We start from the raw sequence: 12,130 nt of genomic DNA on the forward strand, positions 1-12,130 counted from the left end.
ATATGTGGGCCACATGTGTGTCAGGCCATTCCTTGAGTCACTGATCTAAACTTTGCTTCCGTATCCCCTCATATGTATATTTTCCCCCTTTTAAGAAGGAGTGGGAGCATCTGCATTTTGGTCATCCTTCTTCTTGAGCTTCCTGTGGTCTGTAGATTGCATCATGGGTAATTTAAGTTTTGGCTAATACCCACTTATCAATGAGTGCATACCAAGTGTGTTTTTCTGTGATTGAGTAACCTCATTCACGATGATATTGTCTAGTTCATTCCATTTGCCTATGAATTTCATGAAGTCATTGTTTTTGATAGCTAAGTAGTACTACATTGTGTAGATGTACCACATTTTTTGAATCCATTCCTCTGTTGAAGGGCATCTGGGTTCTTTCCAGCTTCTGACTATTATACATAAGGCTGCTATGAACATAGTGGAGCACGTGTCTTTGTTGTATGTTGGGGCATCTTTTGGGTATACGCCCAAGAGAGGTATAGCTGGGTCCTCAAGTAGTGTAATGTCCAATTTTCTGAGGAACCTCCAGACTGATTTCCAGAGTGGTTGTACCAATTTGCAATCCCACCAACAATAGAGGAATGTTCCTCTTTCTCCACATCCTCGCCAGCATCTGCTGTCACCTGAGTTTTTTTTGTTAACCATTCTGACTGGTGTGAGGTGGGATCTCAGGGTTGTTTTGATTTGCATTTCCTCAATGACTGAGGTTGTTGAACATTTCTTTAGGTCCTTTTTGGACATTTGATAATCCTCAGCGGATAATCTTTTGTTTAGCTCTGTACCCCATTTTTTAATAGGGTGATTTGGCTCTCTGGAGTCTAACTTCTTAAGTTCTTTGTATATTTTGGATATTAGCCCTCTATTGGATGTAGGATTGGTAAAGATCTTTTCCCAATCTGTTGGTTGCCCTTTTGTCCTAATGACAGTGTCTTTTGCTTTACAAAAGCTTTGCAGTTTTATGAGGTCCCATTTGTCAATTCTTGATCTTAGAGCATAAGCCCTTGGTGTTGTGTTCAGGAAATTTTCCCCAGTGCCAATGTGTTCGAGACTCTTCCCCACTTTTTCTTCTGTTAGTTTGAGTGTATCTGGTTTGATATGGAGGTCTTTGATTCACTTGGACTTAAGCTTTGTACATGGTGATAAGAATGGATTGATTTGCATTCTTCTACATGCTGACCTCCAGTTGAACCAGCACCATTTGTTGAAAATGCTCTCTTTCTTCCATTGGTTGGTTTTAGCTCCTTTGTCAAAGATCAAATGGCTATAGATGTGTGGGTTCATTTCTGGCTCTTCAAATCTGTTCCACTCATCTACCTGTTTGTCTTTGTACCAATACCATACAGTTTTTATGGCTATTGCTCTGTAATACTGCTTGAAGTCAGGGATGGTGATTCCCCCAGAAGTTCTTTTATTGTTGAGTATAGTTTTTGCTATCCTGGCTTTTTTGTTATTCCAAATGAATTTGCAAATTGCTCTTTCTATCTCTATAAAGAATTGAGTAGGAATTTTGATGGGGATTGCATTGAATCTGTAGATTGCTTTTGGCAAAATGGCCATCTTTACTATATTAATCCTGCCAATCCATGAGCATGGAAGATCTTTCCATCTTCTGAGATCTTCCTCAATTTCTTTCTTCGGAGATTTGAAGTTCTTGTCATACAGATCTTTGACTTGCTTGGGTAAAGTCACATCGAGGTATTTTATATTATTTGGGACTATCATGAAGAGTATCAGTTCCTTAATTTCTTTCTCAGCCTGTTTATCCTTTGAGTATAGGAAGGCTACTGATTCGAGTTAATTTTATACCTGACACTTTGCTGAAGTTGTTTATCAGGTTAAGTAGTTCTCTGGTGGAACTTTTGGGGTCGCTTAAGTACAGTAATATATCATTTGCAAATAGCGATATTTTGACTTCTTCCTTTCCAATTTGTATCCCTTTGACCTCCTTTCGCTGTCTGATTGTTCTGGCTAGGACTTCAAGTACTATATTGATTAAGTAGGGAGAGAGTGGGCAGCCTTGTCCATTCCTTGATTTTAGTGGGAGTGCTTCAAGTTTCTCTGCATTTAGTTTGATGTTAGCAATTGGTTTGCTGCATATTGCTTTTACTATGTTTAGATATGGGCCTTTAATTCCTGATCTTTCCAGGACTTTTATCATGAAGGGGTGTTGAATTTTGTCAAATGGTTTCTCAGCATCTAATGAAATGATCTTGTGGTTCTGTTCTTTCAGTTTCTTTATGTAGTGGATTGCATTGATGGATTTTAGTTTATTAAACCATCCCTGCATCCCTGGGATGAATCATACTTGATCATGATGGATGATCAATTTGATGTATTCTTGGATTCTGTTTGCAAGAATTTTATTGAGCATTTTTGCATCAATATTCATAAGGGAAATTGGTCTGAAGTTCTTTTTCTTCTTTGGGTTTTTGTGTGGTTTTGGTATAAGAGTAATTGTGGCTTCATAGAAGGAATTTAGTAGTGCTCTGTCTGGTTCAATTTTGTGGAATAGTTTGGACAGTATTGGTATGAGGTCTTCTATAAAAGTCTGATAGAATTCTGCACTGAACCCGTCTGAACCTGGGCTCTTTCTGGTTGGGAGACTTTTAATGACTGTTTCTATTTCCTTAGGAGTTATGGGGTGGTTTAGATGGTTTATCTGTTCTTGATTTAACTTTGGTCCCTGGTATCTGTCTAGAAAATTGTCCATTTCCTCCAGATTTTCCAGTCTTGTTGAATATAGGCTTTCACAGCAGGATCTTATGATTTTTTGAATTTCTTCAGATTCTGTTGTTATGCCTCCCTTTTCATTTCTGATTTCCTTAATTCGGATACAATCTCTGTGATCTCTGTTTAACCTGGCTAAGGGTTTATCTGTCTTGTTGATCTTCTCAGAGAACTAGCTCCTGCTTTTGTTGATTCTTTGTATAGTTCTTTTCTTTTCTACTTGGTTGATTTCAGCTCTGAGTTTGATTATTTACTGCCTTCTACTCCCCTTGGGTTTATTTATTTCTTTTTGTTCTAGAGCTTTAATGTGTGCTGCCAAGCTGCTGACACATGCTCTCTCCTGTTTCTTTTTGCAGGCACTCAGCGCTATGAGTTTTCCTCTTAGCACAGCTTTCATTGTGTCTCATAAGTTTGGGAATGTTGTACCTTCATTTTCATTAAATTCTAAGAAGTCTTTAATTTCTTTCTTTATTTCTTTCTTGACCAAGTTGTCATTGAGTAGAGCATTGTTCAACTTCCATGTATATGTGGACTTTCTGTCTTCTTGTTGTTATTGAAGACCAGTCTTATTGTGTGGTGATCTGATAGAGCGCATGGTATCATTTCTATCTTTCTGTATCTGTTGAGTCCTGCTTTGTTACCGATTATATGGTCAATTTTGGAGAATGTTCCATCAGGTGCCAAAAGAAGGTATGTCCTTTTGTTTTAGGATGGAATGTTCTGTAAATGTCTGTTAAATCCAATCGGTTCATGACTTCTGTTAGCTTCTTTACGTCCCTATTTAATTTACGTTTCCATGATCTGTCCAGTGATAAGAGTGGGGTCTTGAAATCTCCTTCTGTTATTGTGTGAGGTGCAATATGTGCTTTGAGCTTTAGTAAGGATTCTTTTTTTTTTTTTTTTTTTTTTTTTGGTGTAGAATTCTCTTTAATCACTGAATTTATGTTTACAACCTTAGGGGAGTTCAGGTAACTAAGGTTTGGTGGGAACAGTTCTTGCACATGAAGGACAATTACATGCTCCATTCTTTTTCCTGTAACTATATATAAAGACACATTGCCACAGACACAAAAACTTAAAGCCATAGATCACTGCACTTCTATTTACAAAGAACCACGAGCACACATGCAGCTCTCCCGGGACCGGAGGGCTTAAACAGGGCTTGAGCGTTAAGGCAGCGACAATTCCAACACAACAGAAAATCTAAGTTAAGGCTTTATGTCTCTTCTGAAACTCACATTCACAGACGACTGTGACCAAAACCACGGTTTAGCTCCTGGGTTGCACTCCTCTGCCGGGTGTGTTATTAGCCCATTACCAAGTCCTTTGCATCGGGTGAATGGGACAGGACGGCAGCAATACCAATTTATTTAATGAGTCATCACCAGCCCCCTTAGGTTTTATTTTGAAGGTTCAGCTTGTGGCAGCACAAACCTATGCTACAGAAAGAACAGGGATTTCCAAGCTAGACTGAAAGGGTCCCCAGGCTGTGCTCATTCTGATTTGCCTCCGAGTTGGGCAACAGCTATGAATCCATGATCTACTTAGCACAGAGAGCCCCCCAAGGCATGCTAGACCTCACTCTCCACTCAGAATGAGAGTGTTTTATCTATTGGAGCAGTTAGTCTCCAGACTTTTTCCTCTTTAAAGAATGTATCCTAACAGGCTCTAGGTTAGCATACTACTGATGGATCTATTCTACAGTTGCTAGTCTCAAGGTACACATCATCTGTTTGCCTGAGCGAAGGAAAAGATGGGGGTGGATGGAAGGAAAGACTCTGAGGGCCCTGCTCCTCCTATCAAGGTTCGAAGTGCAGCATACTGACAGGGGGCTGGGCAGAAATGTCTTTTCCTCATCCCACATTTTCCTTTTTAATCCTTAGAGGGTCTCTGAGTACATTACAGTCGGGTAGGCCCACGGTCTCCTGTGGAGCAGGAAGGATGTTTGTGGGGTGGTGATGTAAAGTGTGTATTTGCATATAACTTCCCCCAAACCCGAAGCATTCAGAAACATATTTTGCTTTTGCTTGCTATGAGGTCATTGGTAGCTGCTAGCTTCTGGGTAATATTAGGATGGGGACAAGTCACAGGGGAGACCAAGGCATAACTAATGACTGAAAGGTTGGGATATTTACAGCTTCATCCCTACCCCCCAACGCAACTGGGAAGGGTAACACTCAAGGTTAAGTTGATCACTAATGGTTTAAGTTAACTCTCTACCCACACAACGAAGGAGCCATTAACCCTGCAAGACTGGGTTTGGAAGGTTTCTGCAAGGAACCACACAGACGTGGTTGGTGTTGTGCCTAGAGAAGCCATGGACGTACTCTGCCCCCTTTCTACCCAGTCTAACCCTTCACAGAAACGGTATCCCTGAGTTCTAGCAAATCAACCGAGCACAAAGAGTGGGGAGTCACAGGAACCCCAATTTATAGAGAGCTAGAAGCTCTGGGGTCAACCAGTAACTACCATCTAGCCCCTGTGTAATTACAGCTGGCTACTGTCTGTCACGTGGCAATCCCACAGATTTGGTCACAGAGATCTTTTTGATCAACACTATCAAGAGAGAAGAGAAAAGCTTTTCCAGGAAGCAGGATCAGCCCAAGATAAAAAAACAACAACAAAAAAAAGACGATGGGTTTCCACAGTGCACATCTCCATAGGCTGGATGCCTTCCTCTTACTAAACTGTTATTTACACTAAGTGCTCGCTGTTCCCACAATGGCCGGTCACCTCACAGAGAGAAGGATGGCACACAAAGCTGCCAGCAGTCACAGCTTGGGAGAGAAGAGACAGCAGAGACTAAAAACTGTCATAAAAGCTAAAGACAGCTATGGCTTCCCCTGGTGCTTCCAAGTCAGAGGGACGTGACAAGGCAAGGTGGTGGCATCTCAGGAGTCAGCAGCCACACAAGCGTTGTCTGAGCGTTTGAGGTGCCATTTAAGTGTGCCGTTCCTCAGTTAAAGCAGTTGCAAAGCTTGCACCCTACTGCCTGGTAAGCTAGGCTTTAACTAGACAGGTCTAAGTTTTACAGTGTAAAATAGAATGGCTACACAGGAGCAGACGCAGGCGACACTTAGAGCAACACTTTACACTTTATAATACACTCACATTTGCACACCAATCTTGTGTTCACGAGTACAAAACACCAAGAACTGCAGAGAACCCAAACAGCTGCCCCACTGACTGCACCCCAGTCCATGCCGCTGTCCCTGTCCCCATGTTCTAAGCCCACAAGGAGTGGGGTGCCTGGTTGCACTTTCAGAAGCTGGAGACAGCATGCAGCTCTGCGCATGTCTGGGTTTCCACAGAACTGAACTGGGACTCCATCGTATTCCAGGCCAAATCAGCTAGAAGGAAGTCATCCATTGCTGTCTGAGTCTCGTTGCTGGTGAGGAACAAGTTCCCCAGGGGCTCGAAGCCAGAACTCATGGTCTGTGTTTCTGTGCTGCTCAGCTGGACCTTGCTCTCCAGCGTGGGTGCATGTCGAGCTGGGGAGGCCCCTTCCGTTTGGGTTTCTGTGTCAGAGGAGTCGGTGCTCATGGAGAAACTAGAGTGTCTCAGGATGCTGCCCAGGGGCAGGTGAGGACTGCTGTCCAGGAAGAAGTTCAAGTCTGTCTGGGTCTGTGTGTCAAACATCTCGAGGCCCAGGAAACCCAAACCTGCCCTGAGCCCATAGGGCTGTGTGCAGAGATCGGACAGGAAGAGGTCAGTCTGTGTCTCGATGTCCAGGGACTCCAAGACGGGCTCAGTGCTCATGGAGCTGAGTTCACTCTCCTCAGTCTGAGTCTGGATATTTGAGGCTGAGAGGAACTCTTCAATATCAAAATCAATCCCGGAGTTCTGCGCTGAACCTGATGGGAGCTGGGCGTCAGGCCCGGGGTTTGTGTCAGACAAGAGACTCCGGTTATCCAGCGTTTGGCCTGGCAGATTACTGGACAAGATGTTTTCTAGGTCACTCAGTAGATCTATGGTTTGGGTCTGGTTATCGGTCATGTTTTGTGAAGGAAGCATGCTGTTCTGGGCACTGAAGTTTAACACGGGCGTAGACTTTTCCATGACTTGGCTTAGGATCTTGGGGTCACTCTGAGGTACCAGACTGTGAGTTACTGTCTCTGCAACTAAACTGCTACTCATGATGTTGTCGCTGGGCACACCATATGACGAATGGACGCCTTAAAAAATGTCCCCACACAGCCCAGGGTGGCCTACCGGCACTGGGTCATCTGTGCGGTTTTGTATCCTACAGGTTTGGGTTTCTCTGGAGACCCCACTGGGCTGGAAACAGGCGTCTAGAAACGCATCTGTCTGGGCAGCTATGGATGAAGTGACCTTAGAGCTGGGCACCAACGTCTGGGTGTGGACACTAACAGGAAGGGACACTTGAGAATCAAAGGACAGGTCAGTCTGAGAACACGATGACACAGAGGAGTCGGGGCCAAGCCACTGAGCAGAGGGTATCAAGTTGGCTGAGGCATATGACAGGTCTGTCTGCACGTTGGCTGAGGAAATGCTGTTCTTCTGACACACACTCCCGCCCTCTTGCAAAGGACGACACAGACTTTTGCCCAAGTTCACCTGAACACCTGTATTCATTGGCTCGACAACAGGACTGATAATTTTTGAGAGAGGTAGGCTCTCCTTCAGAGAGCAGGCCTCTGAATCCAGGCTGAGGATCAAGGTTCCTACTGATAAGGGTACTAAGTGCACAGCACCCGCTGCAGAACTGTGATCCACACCTAACACCACGGGCTGGGCCGAGGAGTCCGCTGTAGGCACAAAGACAGGCACAGGGGAAAACTGCATGACTGGGAGTTTAACCAGAGCCACCTTGGGCTTTGGTAGAAGCAGCTTCTGGGGGCACCTGGGAGGCGTTGGGAAGCTCTGCTTTTTGGTGTGGGAGCTACAAGAGTCTTCAAGGGAGGCTGCTAGCTTCACTTCCGAAGCACGTGGCTCATGGGCATCTTGGCGAGGGGCTGGTTGGTCACCCAGTGGTCCAATGGTTTTAGTGGACAGCGTTTGGCTTTCTATCTTCCTTTTTTTACTAGGTGGGTCTCTGTGTTCTGCAGGGATCTCGTGGCCAGTCCGGTAGATATGAGACTGCAGTGCGGTTCTGCTGGCATAGGGACAGCCACACGTACACTGGAAGGTCTTGCCACAATCTTCCTCGTGTCTTCTCAGGTCCCACTCGGTGCCATAGGAGTTACTGCACTTACTGCACTTGTGCTTCTTCTCCGCATGCATTTTCATAAAGTGCTGTTTAACCAGAGAAAACTGAGAAAATGGTCTGTCAGGGCCTCGAGGGCATCCTTTGATTGGACAACAGTAGAATTTCGGTACAGTTTTCAAATCTTTTCTTATTGTTGGATTTACTATGCCATCCTGCAGTCGGTGGCTCTTGACTAGGTGCATGTTGAGCGCAGGACTGTTGGGCAGGATCTTGCCGCAGCCGCGCACAGTGCACAGAATATTGGTGCGCACAGCCCGGGACAGCTCGCCACAGACGGCTGGATCAGCTCCCGGGCCGGTGGCACCGGGGCCGCGGCCCGAGCCCTGGCCAGTCGCGGTCGACTGCCTTGCAGTCGCGACTCCGACGGCCTCCACGGGCTTGAGGCGGCGGCGGCTCCCCGCGTGCTCGCCGGCGTGACCGGGACACCCGGGGACGGACCCGCAGACTCAGCCGCCGCCGCCTCCGTGGCCGCCATGGCTCCCGCACGGCCGCCAGGCCCCTCTCCGTAAGGATTCTTTTTGAATGTAGGTGCCCTTGTATTTGGAGCATAGATATGTAGGATTGAGAGTTCATCTTGGAGGATTTTTCCTTGGATGAATATGAAGTGTCCTTCCTTGTCTTTTTTAATGACTCTCGTTTGAAAGTCAATTTTATTTGATATTAGAATGGCAACTCTAGCTTGTTTCTTCGGGTCATTTGCTAGGAAATTTTTTTCTAGCCATTTACTCTGAGGTAGTGTCTGTCTTTGTGTCTGAAGTGTGTTTCCTGCATGCAGCAAAATGCTGGGTCCTCTTTACGTATCCAGTCTGTTAGTCTATGTCTTTTTATTGGGGTATTGAGTCTGTTGATGTTGCGAGATATTAAGGAATAGTGATTGTCGCTTCCTGTTATTTTCGTTGTTAGAGGCAGAATTATGTTTGTTTGTCTCCCTTTCGGTTTCATTGCAAGTAAATTATATTCTTGCTTTCTGTAGCATGTAGTTTCTCTCCTTGTGTTGGAGTTTCCCATCTATAATCCTTTGTAGGGCTGGATTTGTGGAAAGATATTGTATAAATTTGGTTTTGTCATGGAATATCTTGGTTTCTCCATCTATGTTAATTGAAATTTTGCTGAATATAGTAACCTGGGCTGGCATTTCTGTTCTCTTAGGATCTATATGACATCTGTCCAGGATCTTCTGGCTTTCATAGTCTCTGGTGAGAAGTCTGGTGTAATTCTTAATGTTCTGCCTTTACGTGTCACTTGATCTTTTTCCCTTACTGCTTTTAATATTCTTTCTTTGTTTTGTGCATTAGGTGTTTTAAGTATTATGTAACAGGAGCAATTTCACTTCTGGTCCAATTTATTTGGAGTTCTGTAGGCTTCTTGTATGTTTATGGGCATCTTTTTCTTTAGGTTAGGGAAGTTTTCTTCTATAATTTTGTTGAATATATTTACTGGCCCCTTAAGTTGGGAGTCTTCACTCTCTTCTATATCTATTATCCTTAGGTTTGCTCTTCTCATTGTGTCCTGGATTTCCTGTATGTTTTGGGCTAGGAGCTTTTTGCATTTTACATTATCTTTGACAGTTGTTTTGATGTTTTCTATGGTATCTTCTGCCCCTGAGATTCTCTCTTCTCTCTCTTGTATCCTGTTGGTGATGCTTGTGTTATGGCTCCTTGTCTCTTCCTTTGGTTTTCTATATCCAGGGTTGTTTCTGTTTTTGCTTTCTTTATTGTTTCTATTTCTAGTTATCAATTCGTTCACCTCTTTGGTTGTGTTTTCCTGTAATTCTTTCAGGGATTTTTGTGTTTCCTCTCTAAGGGCTTCTACTTGTTTACTTGTGTTTTCCCGCATTTCTCTATTGGAGTTCTTTATGTCCTTCTTAAAGTCTTCCATCATTATCAAAAAATATGATTTTAAATCTAAATCTTGCTTTTCTGGCATGTTTGGATATCCAGTATTTTCTTTGGTGGGAGAACTGGGCTCTGATGACACCAAGTAGTCTTGGTTTCTGTTGCTTAGATTCCTGCACTTGCCTCTAGCCATTGGGTTGTCTCTGGTGTTTGCTTGTCTTGCTGTTTCTGAGAGTGACTTGGCCCTGCTGTAGTCCTCCATGTCAGCACTCCTGTAGAACTGTTTTCCTGTTTTCTTTCAGCCTTTCCTGAGAACAGGTGCTCTGTTCTCAGCTGTGGCAGCACTCCTTGGGACTGTCTTCCAGTCTAGGAATGGGCTGGAATCAAAGGGTCCTGCCCCTGATTGCTTGTGTAGGTACTTGTACCCAGTGGACACAGTTCTCACTATGCGATTCCCTCTTGGGTCTATACTCTGGGCAGAGGGTGTTCTCCTCTGACTTCTCAGGAGTATCCTCATTTCTGAGGTTCCAGCTCTCTCCTCCACGGGATTTAGGTGTATGGAGCTCTTTTGCTGGATCAGTTCTGTCCTGGGTGAAGGCCAGAATTTCAGGTATTGGTGGCTGTCTGTTCCTATGTCCCTCTATCCAGAGGCACTGTGCAGTTTCCCCTTGGACCAGGGACGTGGTCTGTGGTGTCACCCTTCGGCAGAGGTGGCAGTCTACTCTTCGGCCTCAGGTTTTGTGCACTCCTGGGTGGTCTGCTCTCTTTCTCACGGGATTTGGGTCCAGAGAACTATCTCTCATTTTAAGTGAAGGTTTCTGTGTATTTTACTTATGGTAACAGTTCTTGTAAATTGCATAATTTAGTTCTTTTGGCGGTCATATTTATGATTTGTTGTTTTTATTCATTAAAAGATATAATTTTGCAATATTCTATTTGAGGTTTTTTTTTTAATTTTCCTGTGATGTACAAATGCTACTTAGTAGGAGAAAAATGAATCCTTTAATTATGAAAGATTAAAATATTAATCTGTGTAATCCAGGGAGCATTTTTTTTCTTGGTTTGGTGCTAGGGATGAAACCCACAGTCTTATGATGCTGTACACAAGTTCTACCACATTCACCACTGCATTTAGAGGTTTTTCAATTCGTTTATCTTAGTTTAATTTCCATGTCCCTTGGTCTTGTTTTATTCTTCATTTTATCACATAGTACAGAATAGTGGACTGCCTGCAAGACACCAAGCTTATAAAGCTCTTGTCACTTAAAGTATCCCCCTCTCTAGAATACGTCATGTATGTGAGGCTATCAGAGAGTCCTTAGAGGTCAGTTTCAGTGATTTCTATGTGTCCAGTATGACATGAGGACAAAAGCGATGCTTCTTCTGAGCAGAGTGTGAGTGTGAAGGAGGAGCAGGTAAATGGAGCCAGCCACACACGAGCCAGGCAGAGCAGGGAAGCTCATGTTTACCTAAATATCTGATCAGAGACAGAGAAGAAAGAATCATGGCAGTGGGTTTTCTGGGCTGAAGTTAATTGTATTCTAGACTTTGGCAAATTTAGAACCCAGTTCCTAAAAAGATTTTGTCTAGAACCCTCAGTACTTTGGTCGTTGAGACTCATCTGAAAGAGAACTGTTATGAACAGATGGGATTTGAGAACTCGTGCTGCAGTGGAGCGTTAGTGCGGGTGTCAGAGAGCCTCCAGAAGTATTGTTACCTGTATCAAAGCATGCAGGTTTAATTTGCAAAGGGATGGTGTTCTTTGTTGTTGGGTGTTCTTGTTACTGTGACTTTTGTTTACCTTTGCCATTTCATCATGTCATCTGGAATTTACTTTTGCTTTCTTATTTTTAGAAACACCCGCTTTAATCTTTAATATGGTTATGATTATTTGGCTGCCTGATTATTTTCTCAGGTATATAAATGATGGGCAGGGATTGGTGGATTTGTTAGGTTACCGATTCTTGGTACAAAGGTGGCCTAGAGCGCAATTCTCACGCCTTAGTGTCCCTAGTGTTGGACTTACAGGCGTGTACCTCCATGCTTAAGTATTTAAAGTATTAAATATGTGTGAAATGTAATTAACATAATATTAAGCATATTGTTATAATTAGATACACAAATAAATGCATTTTCACACTTTCAGGGTTTTTCTTGGGGTAGCTTCCCATTTACCTTACTTTTTCTGTTTGCCTGATTTGTGGAAGTTTTTCATCAGTGTGAGACTCACACTGGGTGACACTGCAGCCCGCAGCATCTGCCTGTTTGTAGGAAACACCAGGCTCACCGTAGCTCTCACCCTTGCTTTCCCCAGCTCTACTTTCCTTCT

The 12,130-nt window shown here is 43.7% G+C and overlaps 1 protein-coding gene and 1 pseudogene across 16 annotated transcripts in view; one reads left to right on the forward strand and one right to left on the reverse strand.

Moving 5' to 3' along the window:
* Positions 1 to 12,130, forward strand: part of Vps13b (vacuolar protein sorting 13 homolog B) — a 576,579-nt gene that overhangs the window by 206,808 nt on the left and 357,641 nt on the right. The window lies entirely within an intron of this gene.
* Atmin-ps2 (ATM interactor, pseudogene 2) lies at positions 3,178 to 8,464 on the reverse strand (annotated as a pseudogene).

This window comes from Rattus norvegicus, chromosome 7, assembly GCF_036323735.1.
Source record: "Rattus norvegicus strain BN/NHsdMcwi chromosome 7, GRCr8, whole genome shotgun sequence".
In the NCBI taxonomy this organism is placed as follows: Eukaryota; Metazoa; Chordata; class Mammalia; order Rodentia; family Muridae; genus Rattus; species Rattus norvegicus.